Genomic DNA, 15,910 nt, shown 5'->3' with positions numbered 1-15,910 from the left:
AGGGATGGAGGGAGGGAGAGAGGGAAGGAGGAAGGAAGGGAGGTAGGGAGGAAGGAAGAAAAGAGCAAGGGAAGGATGGAGGAGTAAGTGACTTAACTGCTCTGGAAGGAAAAGAATTATAGAACTTTTTGAGCAATAAGGAAAAAAATAAAAATTTGTTTTTAAAGACCTGACAAGGGGAGCATTTTGACTCATTTAAAGAACACCCAGAATTACAGACTGAGAAAAGCCTATTTTCTCTCCTCTTTTAGTTCCTAAAGTACTTCATTCACTCTGGCAGCTGGCCTTTGTTTTCTAATTTAAGAGCAAGCTAGCTTCTGAAGTGAAAGAAAATGTTCAAGTATTTAAAGTACTTTACTAATTTTAAAATATTGTGATGGATCATTTTTCTCCACTACAATACAAGACATAGCTTGTCTAGAACACATTCTTATGCAATTTGTGTTGATTTCCTGGTAATTATTGTCTTAGAATTCCTTAAACACACAGTAATTCAACCTAAAATACCTCTGAACATCTACAAAAAATTTCGGGAAAAAGTAATAGAAACTTTTAAAAAGCAGAAGAAAAATAATATTTCCAAAGTGTTTTCCTATACACTTCCAGTATATCAAATGCTTAACACATTATTTATTCCTCTTCAGAATCTTCTAAGATGGAAATGCAGACTCTTAAATGCAAAGGAAGGACTACCTAAGGTTCTACCTTTTAACTGTGCTAAGCATGCAGCACTCTGAAAACTTTATGAGAAAAAAAAAATCGCAATTTCCCATTTGTTAGGTTCTGAAAATTATATGGAGACTTAGTAACTTTTCCAGAGACCCAAAGCAACCTAGAGCCCTGCATCTACTATAAACAGTCCTGCCTTTGGAACCCACCATAAAAATCAAACTACCAGTTAAAATCTAATGACGTGTAATTACAATCTTGGAATTAGAAGAAAATTAATTCCTTGTGCAACCTGGACAAGAAAATTTAACCAATGATATACTTACTTTTGTTCTTAATTCAGAAACTGTTTTTGGAATAAAATGTTTTTAAAAATCAGTGTTCATTTTGTGCCACTTTTTCATCCAGACAATAGAAGAGGTGGTACCCTGATGACCAGAAATTTTGAGAAATCAACAAAAGATGGGTAACACATACTAATGATTGGAACAGAAAGTCACAGTGCAGAGGTAAGCTTTTACAAAAGGAGACATCTGCCCAGGAGCACTCAAACCTCAAAGGTGGCAGGCACAGGGTCAGAGAGGTCACGGGGCCATCAGTGGTAGGTACTCACATCAACTTCATCTTAATGATTCCCTCCCTGTACAGACAAAGGTTAGCTACATGAAGGTGATACCAGGTGATTTCATTTTATCCGAGTTGTTTGACTTCCTTAGCATGATCATGGTATTATTACCCATGTACTTATGTAATTAAAAAATAATTCAAGAAGTAAACAGAAAAATGAACATACACAAAGTACCCTTTGCATTTATAGAAATGGAGGCATGAAAACAAATTTCCAAATTCAAGACTAAGTCAAAAGATGAAAATTCTACTTCTGGAAATATTTGTGCTTCGGTCTAATCCTATCATATTCAAGGCAGAAATTCTTAGTTCCTGACTTATGCCCACATTATCATTCAGGAAATGAGGAAATATATTATTTTTCCCATTCTATCACATTGAAACTATCAATATAAGCTACTAAATTACTCCCCAATATAGGTACAGGAGGAAATCTGACTCAACAAAAACAAACATTTCCTGCTTAAATTATTTTGTATTATGCAGTGTTATTTTTAAAAAGGGAAGAAGAGAAAAGATATGTAATTATGCCAAACATTTCCATAAAACTTTCTTTGATGCAAACTTACAAAAGACCTATTTGAAGGATTTATCAACGTCACCAGAACTCCATTTGGAAGATTCAGTAACCTATTCAATGTACAGAAAAGTAAGTGACTCACAAACACAGTCAAATAAGTTCTTTACATGTCGGAAAGGCTATTTTCAGAAGCTTAAATAATGGAACTCTATGTAAGTCAATAGGAAGTAGGGAATTTTTTTAACAAAGAGGATGACTTGGAGTGGTGAACACACATTGCAATATACAGATGATGTATTATAGAATTGTACAACGGAAAACTATATAATTTTATTAACCAATTCCATTCCAACAAATACAAATAAACAAACAAATAGGCTGGATGGAAAAAAAATGGTTGGCAAAGCAACTGTTCATTAAAAATGAACAGGTTTGCTAGTAAATTATATAGCCAAGATATATAACACAATTTGGAGACAATTTCTTTAGCGTACCATATCTTGAAATAAGAATGTACACTGATTTCTAAATCAACTTAGTTATTTCTATTTCTAGTCAAAATGTAGTAATAGGTGTCAGAATTTCCCTACTACACGAAACAATTAACAGCCAAAATATATGAAACAAGTGTTTTCAAGATACAGAACATGGAATAATGATGGATAGTGAGATGAGTCCTATACATAACCCAACTTATACATAGGAACCCAGGCGGGTCCCAGGGGTTCCCTGAGTTGAGGAGATGAGCCCGAGAATTCAGGCAGACTAAGGCAAGAGTACTGGAGAAGAGAGCTGCAGAAAGAAACAACTCTAGAGATTCGTACAGGGCCTCTACTGAGTACTCACCTGAGCACTAATCAGATCGTGCATGGAAGGAACTACCCAAGGCTGGGGAAAGAACAACCCATGAGAATTAGAGGTAATGATGGCCAGCCCTCACCCAGGGCTGGAATAATACCTGTTTCCGCTAGCCCGACTGGGAAAGGTCCTTCGTGGGACATTGGGTAGAGAAAATAAAAAAGGTTTTGTCCGAGTAATGGGAAGTAATTAACAGTAGCCTGAGCAGTGTTGTTCTCTAAAAAAATTCTTAAAGGCAAAATCCAGAAAGACTAAGGAGTTTCTTGGTAATTTGTGTCTGGAATAAAACCAAAAATATTAAAATAGAAAATATACAGTATACAACAATGTAAAACTCACAATGTCTGGTACTCATTCAAATAAGTAAGAAAATGTAACACATACAAAGCAGAAAAATCAATCAATGGAAATGGACGCAGAACTGATACAGATGTTAGAATCAGCACACGAAGACATTAAAATAGTTTGCATTACAGTTTGCAGTATTACATATGTACAAAAAGTTAAGTGAAAACACAAGGATGTCAAATGGATGAAGCCCAGATGGCTTCACTGATGAATTCCACCAAACTTTCAAAGAAGAAAAAAGTCAATTACTTACAAACTATTACAGAAAATTGAAAGAAAATTGAATGCTCCAACTTATTTTGTGAGGCCAGCTTTACCCCAATGCCAAAATCAGAAAAATTCACATGCAAATAAACTCCACAGATCAATATCCTCCATCAACATAGATGGCTAATTTGGAAACAAAGTTTTAGCAATAATACATGCACAGAATAATACTACAGCATGACCAAGAGAGGATTTTATCCCAGAAATGCAAGGGTGGTTTTATCTTTTGAAAATTAATCAATGTAATTCATTATAATAACAAATTAAAAGCAACAAAAATCATATGATCATCTCAATAGATGTAAAAAAATGACAAAATACAACATATATTTCTGACAAAAACTCTCAGCAAAGTAGGAACTTTCTTAAGTACATAAAGAGCATCTATGAAAAGCCTACAGGTAATATCATATTTAGTAATAAAAAAATGAAATGCTTTGCCTTCAAGATCAGGAAGAAGATGAATGTATCCACTCTTACCACTGTGATTCAATATTGTCATAGAAGTTCTAGCCAGTGCAAAAAGGCAAGGCAACTAGACTAGAAAAAAAATAAAATGGCACGTTTGCCTTGTAGAAAATCCATTGGGACCTATAAAAATCTATTATAACAAAAAAGCAAGTTTAGCAAAATCATCAGATTCAATATCAATGTAAAAATCCATTTTATTTCTATATACTGGTAACAAATAACTAAATTGAAGTGAAAAAAGTAATAGCATAAAAATGTGGAATATTTGGGGGTAAATCTGAAAATTATATATGAAAGACTTGTACACTGAAGACTATAAAACATCACTGAAAAATTAACAAGATAAATAAAAAGATATACCGTATTATGGATCAGATAGCTTAATATTTTTTAAACTATAAATATTCTCCAGATTCATCTGTATTGTACAGTCCCAATCAAAATCCAAAATTCTTTGTAGAAATTGACAAAATGATTCTAAAACTCTGGCTGAATGGCCTAGTATATTTCCTGGCCAAGTTACTCAGTATCTCTTATAACTTTTATTGGGAAGTGGATTTTATTGCCTTTCTTGCGTTTCATTGTTCAAAGCACCACATGTTCCAGCCTTCACAATGGGGCCACAAGGATAATCCTGTAGACGAGAGGGGCTCAATAAGCAAGGACAGACAGGAATGGGCAGCAGATATTTTGACAATGACACAATCCACTAAGGTGCGAGAGTTTTCTCTTGCTTGGTTCAAGACATGTTATATAGCGTTCTCCATAAATTCCCTCCTTCTTGCCTCTGGGGATGACTGAACATGAACATGACCAACCTAAAACTCCTTCAAAACAGTGCTTGGAAAAAATGAGAGCTTCTTGAAGCTGCACTGGTGCAATGACTGGCGGCATCGCACCTGGACCTGGCCGACCTCCGGTCCCAGACCTCTGCCAAGCCTCCTGCTGCTTCCATGGCTTGGACCCACTTGATTTCTGGGGCAGTTATGATTTTCATCCCCTGCTCAACCCCCTGCTCAAGAGCACTTGCTACAACATAAACGTTTTGAAATCCTGCTAAACCAGAGCTACCTTTCAGACTTCAAGAATTTAGTGGAAGGAGAGAAAAGAAAATGTGTGCACCCAACTTATGCTTTTTATAAAACGGGCACTTATATAATGATATGAAGACATTTTCACTTCTTATGATTGTTTTGCTCTCTAGATCATTCAGCTGAAATATTTTAGTTATGTAATATTCACCTTTTAATGAGAAAAATAATACTCAGCTCCCAGCAGAGCTTCCCTAAGTTCCCTTTTACTCTGCTCATTCCATTGCTCAAGTTGCACCCTGTGTCCTACCACGCTGCAGACAAGGGTGGGGCACAGATATTTTACTTACAGGGTATTCCCAAACACCCCCACCGCCTCCCCACAATAGACTCTTGGAGCTAGGAACCCTATTCCACTATTGTGGGCTCCCAGCCCCTGGCAGAGCTGCACAAGCTTTTAGGGATTCTCTAAATGTAGGAGGACCAAATTATTTAATGTTGTAAACACTGCTTATTGGTACCACATAAAATGAGGTATTTTATTTAGAAAAAAAATATTTCCTAATCTCCATTTGTCTTCTTAACACGCCACTGCTGAGCTGGAACAGAGCTAAGAAGCTTTACCATGTTATATTTTTCATAATATAAGCTAGCAACTGAAATGTTGATCTCTACGGCAACACTGCCCAAGACAGGGTCATTAAATCTAGGACATTTACATAGACCATGGAATTCCTCCTATTTGGAGTTTTACTGTGTTTATACAAAAAATATAGTTACTAAATGCAGTTCAACCAATTTTGATACTGGGTTATCGTGAGAAGACAGAAAAATTCTAAAAATGCCCATTTGTTACTTACAGAGCAATTAACCTTTAAATGATCTGGGTGTGTCTGCGGGTGCTAATACATTCCTAAAGTGAATTAAAGCTTCCTTAGAGAAATTTCAACCAGTCAAAAAAAAAAAAAAAGATAAGGTGGATTATTCTAGCATTTCCACGTCATTTTAAGCGTGAGCCTTTGAGTTCAGAGGCAGCCCTGGTTGTATTCAGAAATCTGGTATTTCCATATTCGTTATTTTTTCTTGGTTGGGTTCCCCAGAATCAAAGGCAGAGAAAGAGATTCTTGTGCCTTCGACTTATTGAGGGAGGGCTCTCAGGAGAAACCTTAAAGGAAGTGAGTGAAGCATGATAGGATAGTGGGGAGGAAAAAGGCACGGAGCTAGAATCTAGATCAGCCTAATTCCAGGGAGACAAGGGGCAAAAATCTTGCCTAGAGGCAAAAGAGTTACACATCTACTTCCTTATGTAAGTCAGTCATTGCCTGTGGTGCCACCCTTGGGTGGGATGTAACATAACCTACCAGGCCTCTCAAGGGTGAAACATTAGCAGCCAAAATACACAGCAGCTGAGGGCTGGGTGCACTAGCCTGGTGAAAGGGATAGGGGTGCGGCAGCAACACATCTGCTGTATAAAAACCCTACCCACTCTCTGCTAATCACAGTTTAAAATTGTAAGGAATTGCAAACTGTTTACAATAGTAAGAACTATCAACAATCTGAAGCTCTAATAAACATCTAAATTGAAATATAACTACTAAAAATAAGGCTTTAAATTGTTTGTTATAGAAAATATTGAACATATGAAAATATATGGAAGAAACACATAAAGATCTCATAAGTACTCATTACTCAACTTGAACAAATATCAACTAAGTGCTAGTTTGTTCTAACTACACCTTGTTCATTGGTATCACTCCCCCTCCCTAATATTTTGAAGTAAATATCAACCATCATGCAGATTTTTAAATTTTTTAATTGATTTTTTAGAGAAAGAGGAAGGGAGAGAGAGAAACATCGATTTGTTGTCCCACTTATTTATGCATTCTCTGGTTAATTCTCATATATGCCTTACTAGGGACTGAACCCGCTATCTTGGTTTATTGGGACAACACTCTAACCAACTGAGCAACCTGGCCACGGCCCAAACATCATATAGCTTTTATCATAAATTATTATAATGTTTTTGAGGAATTTATGATGAAAGATTAAAATTTTCATGCTATAAGTGAAAACCCAAATTACAAAAATCTATATAAAATATTATCCCAATTACATTTAGTTTATGTATAGATCTGAAGGGGGGAAAAATGATGGTAACAGACCAAAATTTTAAGAGGGAATTAACTGAGAATTGTGTTTCAATATTTTTTTTGTAAATTTTCTACAATGAATATGTCTTTCCTGTTCAGCCCTCAAATGTCCTCACAAAAAATACACAAATTCTACATTTATAAAGTGGTTAAAAATACCACTTCACACCAGTCAGAGTGGCCATCACAAACAAATCAACAAACAACAAGTGTAGAGAGGATGCGGAGAAAAGGGAACCCTAGTGCACTGTTGGTGGGAATGCAGACTGGTGAGGCCACTGTGGAAAACAGTACGGAATTTCCTCAGAAAACTAAAAATGGAAATGCCCTTTGACCCAGCAATTCCACTGCTGGGATTATATCCTAAGAGCCCTGAAACACCAATCCAAAAGAACGTAGGCACCCCAATGTTCATATCAGCGTTATTTACAATAGCCAAGTGCTATTAACCTAAGTTAATAGCCTAAGGAAATAACCTAAGTGCCCATCAGTAAATGAGTGGATCAAAAAACTGTGGTACATTTACACAAAGGAATACTATGCAGCAGAAAGAAAGAAGGAACCCCTATCCTTTGCAACAGCATGGATGAAACTGGAGAGCATTATGCTAAGTGAAATAAGCCAGGTGGTGAAGGCCAGTATCATATGATCTCACCTATAAATGAAACCTAATCCACAAATCAAACAAGAGCAAAATGGAACTAGAGACATGGAAATAAAGAATGAACTGACAGTGACCAGAGGAGAGATGGGAGAGGGGAGGGATAGGAGGGGAAGGGTCAAGTCAAGGAACATATATAAAGGACCCATGGACAAGGACAATGGGGGGGGGGTTAAGATTGAATGTGGGAGGGGGGGTGGGCAGGGGAGAGCAATGGGGGAAAAGTGGAGACAACCGTAACTGAACAACAATAATTTTTTTAAAGCTGTTAAAAAATAAATGTTTATCATTAAAAACTGCTCCATTTCGGGCCAACCTCTAAAGTGGGTTATGTTACAGAAAACTTGACTGAAGTGACTGTTATCGAAACAGCTGGGCTTTAGTCACTGTAGAAGTTCCCTGAGGAGCTTCAGAACAGATCAGACCCAGAAACTCCAAATGTTCCCTTGTCCTCACTTCTAACTGGTTAAAAGTGTCCTGCAAGATTACAGCAATAGGGGATTAGTGAAGCCTGTGAAAAGTCTGAAAGCCTAAATTAAGGTGCAGTTAGGGAACCGGGTAGGATAGAAAACAGATGCCCACACAACGAATGCTCTTGGCTCGGAAATACTTTAAGTATTTAGTTTTCAGTATAAAATGTTCCATAAATTTATATGCCAACATTCTAATTAATTTTTCTAACTACACTCAACTATTTTTCCATTTCACTCTTACAATATAAACAGGTAGCATGTTGACATTTGCATTCATTTTAGTAAAGTTTAATTTTTATGTATTTTTTCCTTATAACAATATAACATTTTGGGGTATAATAACAAAAAAACCCTCATAAAGTAGCTACTTTAACAGAATTTTCATTTCCTAAAACGACATTGAAACATCATTTTATCTGTGATTTAAAATTTTTCTTTTCCTGTAATAAATTCAAAGCTGAATAGAAATAAATCTATACAGATTGTGTATCAGAAATGTACACTTGAAACCTCTATGATCTTTTAACTAATGTCAACCCAATAAGTTTAATAAAAAGCAAATAGAAATAAATCTATATTAAATTAACATGGAACAAATTATCCAGTCAATCCTAAAAAATATACATTTACCAAAAAAATTGTTATGTGCAGTAGACAACCTGATCCCTCCACCTTGGTTTCTCTACTTCCCCCAGATACTCATATACACACAATCCTTGCATCTCAGACCAACCCTCCAAGACCTAGACAGCTTTTAATAGCACCTCTGTAGGTTCCGCGTCTGTGAGTAGAGTCCAGACATCTATTGTACATTTTTAATATTTCCTATACATAATTGAGATGCACACTAACTCTGAAGAATTACTGGTATTGAATTAAGAAGGCCATTAGTGTCAGGTGGCTATAATGCCTTAGTTCCCTACCATAAGCAAACAAAACCTAAGTGTAGAGTGCCTCAAGGTTAAGAAATCGAAACCTGGGTGGGGTGGAGGGACGGGGAGAAAAGGCATACAACTGTAATTGAATAACAATAAAAATTAAAAAAAAAAAAAAGAAATCAAAACCTTAAGACACCAATCACAAACAGCCAACCAATGCTTTCTGAAATAAGTCAACCACTTATGGGACAGCCAATCAAGTAAGTTCCTTGTTTTCCTTTCTCATCTTTTAAAAGTCTTTCTTCTAGTTCCTGTCCAAGGAGTGCCTCTAACCAGTTCCAGTTTGGCACTGCTCTATACGAATCAATTTTTACTCAAATAAGCTCTTAAAATTTTAGCATGCCTCAGTTTATATTTAACATTAGCATAGCAGCATGAGGCTCTGCGACTAATCAGCTGAGCTCATTCGGGCCCAGGTTCATCAGAGGAGGCCCTCTGGCTCCGACCTTCTGTGCCCCACTCTGGCTGGTGTGTTTCTCAGAATTGTCTTGAAAGTATCCGGGACAATAAATTGAGTCTATGCGCATAATGGACTTCCATGTGACTAATAACTCCATATAAGAGCATTAGCATCACCAACACCTGAATCTTAGTGAATGCCTGCCATGCACAGGGTTCATCTTATGTCCTAGGGATACGAAGGGGTAGTTAAGTATGCTTTTATTTCTGTCCTTAAGCAGCTTACAATTTACTTGAGAAGTTAAAACTAATCAGGAATGCAAGAACAAAGAAAAAAATTTTTAAAATAAATACTTTGAGACCCACTGGTTTTCATTCCTTATCAAAGGAATGATAAGGAATCATTGTTCTTATCAAAACCAATTTGTTTTAAAAATGAGATTTGTGAAGGATTGACTGAGGAATATGCAACTATTGACTCTAGGTTCTCTGTTTGGATGAATCCACTCTAACAGCAAGATACAGACGCAAGTTTGCTTCTTATACAAAGTTTTATTTGACAATTATGCTTTTCACAATTATGCTTTCTTTTTTTAACTGAAAAAAAAATCTTAAGAAACAGCTGGAAGACTGTGTTTCCAAGTTTGCTAAAGAATGTATGAGGCCTCGCTCACTTCATCAATCAGTACCCACTGAATGAGACTCCATGAAATACAAATCTCATAACTAAGTGCCGGTTTTCAAAAGCTTTCTTCCGTGTGAAGCACTGGCAAGCATTCTACTAAGTCCCCTCCCTTAATTTTAACTTTGAAAAGCTTAGGGTTACAGAAAATCATAAGAACATATATTCACTTAAAACAACTATTTATAGAGAGTCTTCTTGTACAGGGCACCATTTTCAAAATGTGGAGATGCAGCAATGAAAGAGCTCAACAAAATCCTCGTTCTCCTGGAGTTGGTATTTAAATTGGGAAACAGAAATTGAAGCAAGACGGTCAAAAAAATGAAATGGTTTTAAGAAGATACTATTGTTTGGGGTTTTTTTTTTGCAGTGTTATACCATTCTGCTACATGGTTTACTACTACAAATGTGGTTAGCATTATATTTCTATTGAACAGAACTGTTCTAAACTGAACTCAGATCAATGCCTTAAACATGCTTATAATTTTAAGGTATTAACTCAATACTTTTAATTAGAAGTACCCCAAGGACAAATTATTTTTGTACAAGTACTTACGATTTGAACCACACAAGGGTTGTTAATCAATGAGTCACTTGGCTTAATTAGGAGCATATTCTAAAACAATAAATCATTTTTTAAAAATGTGTTCCATACATTGACTTTTTAGAACCATCTTCATATCTATTAATGTTAACAGCATTTGATAAAACAATGTGAAGTTGGTATGTCAGCATGTGGCATGTGATTAATGTATGTGCACATGTGAATGCCAAGGGAAGGCCGGGTAGAAGGAGGTAGAAGAACATAATGGGGGGGATACAAGATATAGATGATGTACTGTAGAACTATATACCTGAAATCTGTGTAATTTTATGAGTCAACGTCACCCCAATAAATTCAACTGAAGATAAATAAATAAAAGCAGTCAGAAAAAAAGACAATGTGTGTGCATTCTATAATGGGTACATGATGGCCACTTAAGGGTGCACAAAAGATGAAGCAGTGGGAAAGGATGGAACAAGAACAATCAGGAAACTGTATGCAAAAGATGGAGTACTCATCAGTTATGGAGCCCTCCCTATGCTAGGTACTTTGTACCCATTACCTGCAAAACTAACTGTTGGTAGAATTATTATCCTCATTGTATGGCTGAAGAGCCTGAGGTGCAAGGCTAGTGAAAAGCCAGGGGTCACATATTTTGGAAGAATCACATCAGTAAACTTAGAAGGAAACATTTATGGAGGATCTTCTACGGATGGAAGATTGTATCAGTTGTTAGCAAGGCCCAATAGAAGATTCAGGTTTCGTCTCAAGGAGCTTCTAATAGAATTGGAGAGAGAATAATTATGTTTTATTTGTATATAATGCTTACTAGATAGAAAAAGAGGGCTGGGGTAAAGAATTCTGCTCTCAAATAACACTGGTTAATCTACCAAGGTTTTATTTAGCCTGACAATTTCTTACTGTATCCATAGGTAGACAAAGGTTTCAGATAAGTAGGGAGAAAACTTCTCCCACCTTTTTTTCCACCACCATTTCCTCACCCCCAAATAATTCCCCTCAATTCAGTAAGGGACTTTTAGGAGAAGAGGTAAAAAAGAAAGTAGGACTGCTTGCCCTGACGACTTCTGCCACACAGTTCTTTCTATTAATAACAGCCTCACGGATTGTGACTTTCTGCTTCTGTTTTGAACATAAGTTTTCAAAATTCACTTTATTATACACAGCCCCACTTGGCAAGCAGTCTGCATCTCTATATATTTTTCCAATACATAAAATTGAGTTCTTTGTAATTAAATTGCTTTTTATTTCTCCGAGTGAAAATAAGGACTGCAAGCAGCATTTCCGAAAAAGAAATCCACTTTCCTATCATTTAGATTGTATGAGGCTTACCGGACAGTCAAACAATTTTGAAAGTACTGTCATTATTAATTTCCATAAGGGGGATATAATAGGAGGTTATACAAATATATATTTTTGAGAAATATCCTTTTCATTCACTGCTATATGTTAATGGGTATGCCACTTTGCAAAGCTGGACAGAAAATACAAATTTCATCCTGGGCTTGCAGAATCGCAGTTTTAAAATAATCTCCTTCAAGCACAAAACAAATTGAGTTGTAGAAAAACACAGATTTTATTAAATTATAAATAAATGGCATACTAAAGTAATTCTCTAAGCTGTGGATGTTCATGAAGGTTCACACCATTATTAAGTGGTTTCTTTTTTCTTTATTTTAAGCCTGAAAGTTTTCATGATATTTAATTTTTCCTCTTTCATAAAAAAGGGATATTTAAGTAGACACTACCTCCAACACTTTTTAAGAAACAAAATCATTATTCACAAAAGCACTGACTTTCAGTGGCTTTCATTATCTGTATATTTCAGATCGAAGACCCAATTCAAATTATTTATTTGTTTAGTGCCTGCTGCACGACTTTCAGGGTGATGTCATCAAGGTGAAGGGTACAGAAGGCACACACAATCTCGTGGTGGAATAAACAACTGGTATACAGAAATAGTTCCTTCCAAAACAGTAATTAAGGACTATTATGTAACTAGTTTATGATTATTCTTGAGAGAATTAACTAAAATGAACTAAATTAAATGTACAGCCAGAAAAGAACAAATATGAAATGTTCATTAAGCATTTAGTTTGGTAATACTACGTACTGTACAACCACCAACCGGTAGCCACTGGGCTTCCTAATGCTCTACCTTCTGGGTACAGGACAAAACAGCAGACAATAACCACAGACAAAGAAAAGATAAAATGGATGGACAGTGGATGTTATTATTGCTACAGAAAAAACAATATTTTCAAAATAAAATATCTGTATCAGAAGTCATTCAAAAATTCACAATAATTAGTATTATTAAATTAGTGCTATTTAAGAACTTGTTAGCAATTATATCAGAAGATCTTTCAAGACACTCTGAAAGTGCTAACTCTGAAGATTATTGTTGTCTGGTGATAACCTAATATAAAGACTTGTTACTAAAGTTAATACACTACAATTTAACTTCTTAAATAACAAATGCATTTAAATTTTTTCTATATATAATCTAAACTTTCAGCTCCTATTCCCAAAACAGAGAGGCAGTATTCTGCCCCTTATTGTACTTTTGTTTATGCCAACTTGAATACTCAGTTTATCGTGGTTTTCAAACTGTATGCTACCTTAGTCTTCAAAAGGTTCCCTCCATCTAGGCACTGCCACATTCCTTGGGGTAATATGTTTAGAATTTAGAGGATTTAATAGGAAACCTACCTTTCTTCTTCTTTTTTTTTTTTGTTTTATTTATTTATTTATTGTTTTTCAAGTAAGGTTGTCTCCATTTCCCCCCATCCCCTCCCCCATGCCCCACCCACCCCCAATCCCACCCTCAATCCTAGCCCCCTTTGGCTATGTCCATGAGTCCTTTATACATGTTCCTGGATGACCCTTCCCCTTCTTTCCCCCATTAACCCCACCCCACTCCCCTCCGGCTACCATCAATCTGTTCTTTATTTCAATGTCTCTGTTTATGTTTTTCTTGCTTGTTTGTTTTGTTGATCAGGTTCCTCTTACAGGTGACATCACATGGTCTTTGTCTTTCACTGCCCGGCTTATTTCACTGAGTATAATGCTCTCCAGATCCATCCGTGCTGTCGAAAAGGGTAGAAGCTCTCTCTTTCTTTCTGCTGCATAGTATTCCATTATGTAAATGTACCATAGTTTTTTGACCCACTCATTTATAGATGGTACAATATTCACAAATCAATAAATATAATACATCACATAAATAAAAGGAAAGATAAAAATCACACAATCATATCAATACATGCAGAAAAAGCATTTGATAAGGTACAGCACTCATTTATGATAAAAACACTCAGCAAATTGGGAGCAGAAGGAGCAAACCTCAACATGGTAAAGGCCATATATGAGAAACATACAGCCAACGTCATACTCAGTGGGCAAAAACTAAAAGCTTCCCCACTAAGATCAGGAAGAAGACAAGGATGTCAGCTTTCACCACTTCTATTCAACATAGTACTAGAAGTCCTAGCCACAGCGATCAGATGAGAAAAAGAAATTAAAAGCATCCATATTGGAAAGGAGGAAGTAAAACTGTCACTGCTTGCAGATGACATGATAGTGTACATAGAAAATCCTATAGACTCCACCAAAAAACTACTTGACCTAATTTGGCAAAGTTTTAAAAATAATTTCTGAAATACTTTTCAGCACTATCTTCTGGTTGAAAAGACACTACATTAGTCTATAATCTAAATAAAAATGTTTACATGGTAATATATAATTTGATGGCCTACACTTATTCAATAATGATGTAATTTGTTATCAATTAGCATTCTAAAGCAGAAAGGATAAAATAAATAAACAACTACAAGTAGAATTGATAATACAAACTAAAGATATTAAACAAATATGTGAATTTATTGTATATATTATTTTGCATTATTTTGAATACATGTGCTTCTTATTAACACTTTAATATTATTATCCAAAAAGAGAGAATACTTATTTAGATTGGAGTTATAAGTCCTACTTCCCACATTGAAGAGTTTAATGACAACATAAATTCCAAACAGCATTTATATAAAGAATTAGGCATGACTGCTGGACTGCAAAATTGGTTCTATAAACCACATAGTGAAGATTTTACAAGTATAATATTAACAGAATGAAGTTCATGAAGCATCAGTACATAACATCCAAGCAATTTTGAACATTTTTAAAAATTTTTATTGTTATTCAATTACAGTTGTATGTCTTTTCTCCCTATCCCTCCCCCCAATTTTGAACATTTTTAAATTATGAAAAGACTTTCTCAAATTAACACTACAGGTTTTAGATCTTTTCTAGCAGGAAAGCTTTTTTCATAATTAATATTTCATAAAAGCTTTATGCTTTACATTTAAGTTAACAACTTCAGGATGCATCATAATCTGTACTCTTGAGAAAAAATAATGAAAATTGTAACTACTTAAAATATGTTTATTTTCAAAACTGACTACCTTCCTTAATAAAAATTAGAAAAACTACTACAATTTCCCCAACATATGCAAAATTTTATGCCCAAAATTTAAAGTGTAAGCTATAAAGTAGCATTGCATGTTTAAGAGCAAGCTCCCATATTATTTGTTCCTTCATCGTTGTGCCATTTAATTGTTTTGCCTTTGTTTAAGTTGTTGGCTCTACATGGAAAGTCTCACATCTTATATTCACTCAGCTAAAGTTCTGGTGGCTTTGTGAAGCCACTCCTCAAACTGACATATCCCTGCTCTAATTTTTTTTTTTTTTTTTTTTTGCTCAGACTACCTAAGCTCCACTGTTAGGCTTTTCCTTTATGTTTCTTCACTATTTCAAAACTTAACACCTTATTTGTATACCATTTGAGTTAAATGCATGTATCTTCAACAAGTGTCAAGCAACTAACCCTTTATACTAGTCACTGTCGTCTTTAGAAAGATGGTAGTAGTTCTACAAAGGTAGAACTACTTTGTGCCTTTGTTTGAGTTTTAAACCGGTCATAAGAAACTGCATTACTGAAAAGTAGCAAGACTATGAACACAGCTGTGTCAATGGTCAAGCAATTTCAGACTTAAATTTTCAATTCAGTTTCTTTCAGATAAACTTTTACTCAATAGATTTCAATCTGGAAGCAAGTGGTGAGGCTTTGTGGAAGAAAGTGAGGAAAAACCATGGTAAAGAAGAGCTAAAGATAGGTGGAACTAGTGACGGAAAGCACTACTTACATGGAAATGGATACAGTTTCTGTGTCTTCCCTGTTATGTTACACCCTCCC

The 15,910-nt window shown here is 35.4% G+C and overlaps 1 protein-coding gene across 4 annotated transcripts in view; it reads right to left on the bottom strand.

Moving 5' to 3' along the window:
- PLCB1 (phospholipase C beta 1) overlaps nt 1-15,910 on the bottom strand; it is a 647,197-nt gene that overhangs the window by 334,487 nt on the left and 296,800 nt on the right. The gene's annotated exons all lie outside the window — the stretch shown is intronic.

Source organism: Desmodus rotundus, chromosome 6, assembly GCF_022682495.2.
Source record: "Desmodus rotundus isolate HL8 chromosome 6, HLdesRot8A.1, whole genome shotgun sequence".
Classification (NCBI taxonomy): Eukaryota; Metazoa; Chordata; class Mammalia; order Chiroptera; family Phyllostomidae; genus Desmodus; species Desmodus rotundus.
This window is presented reverse-complemented; position numbering and strand designations above follow the sequence as displayed.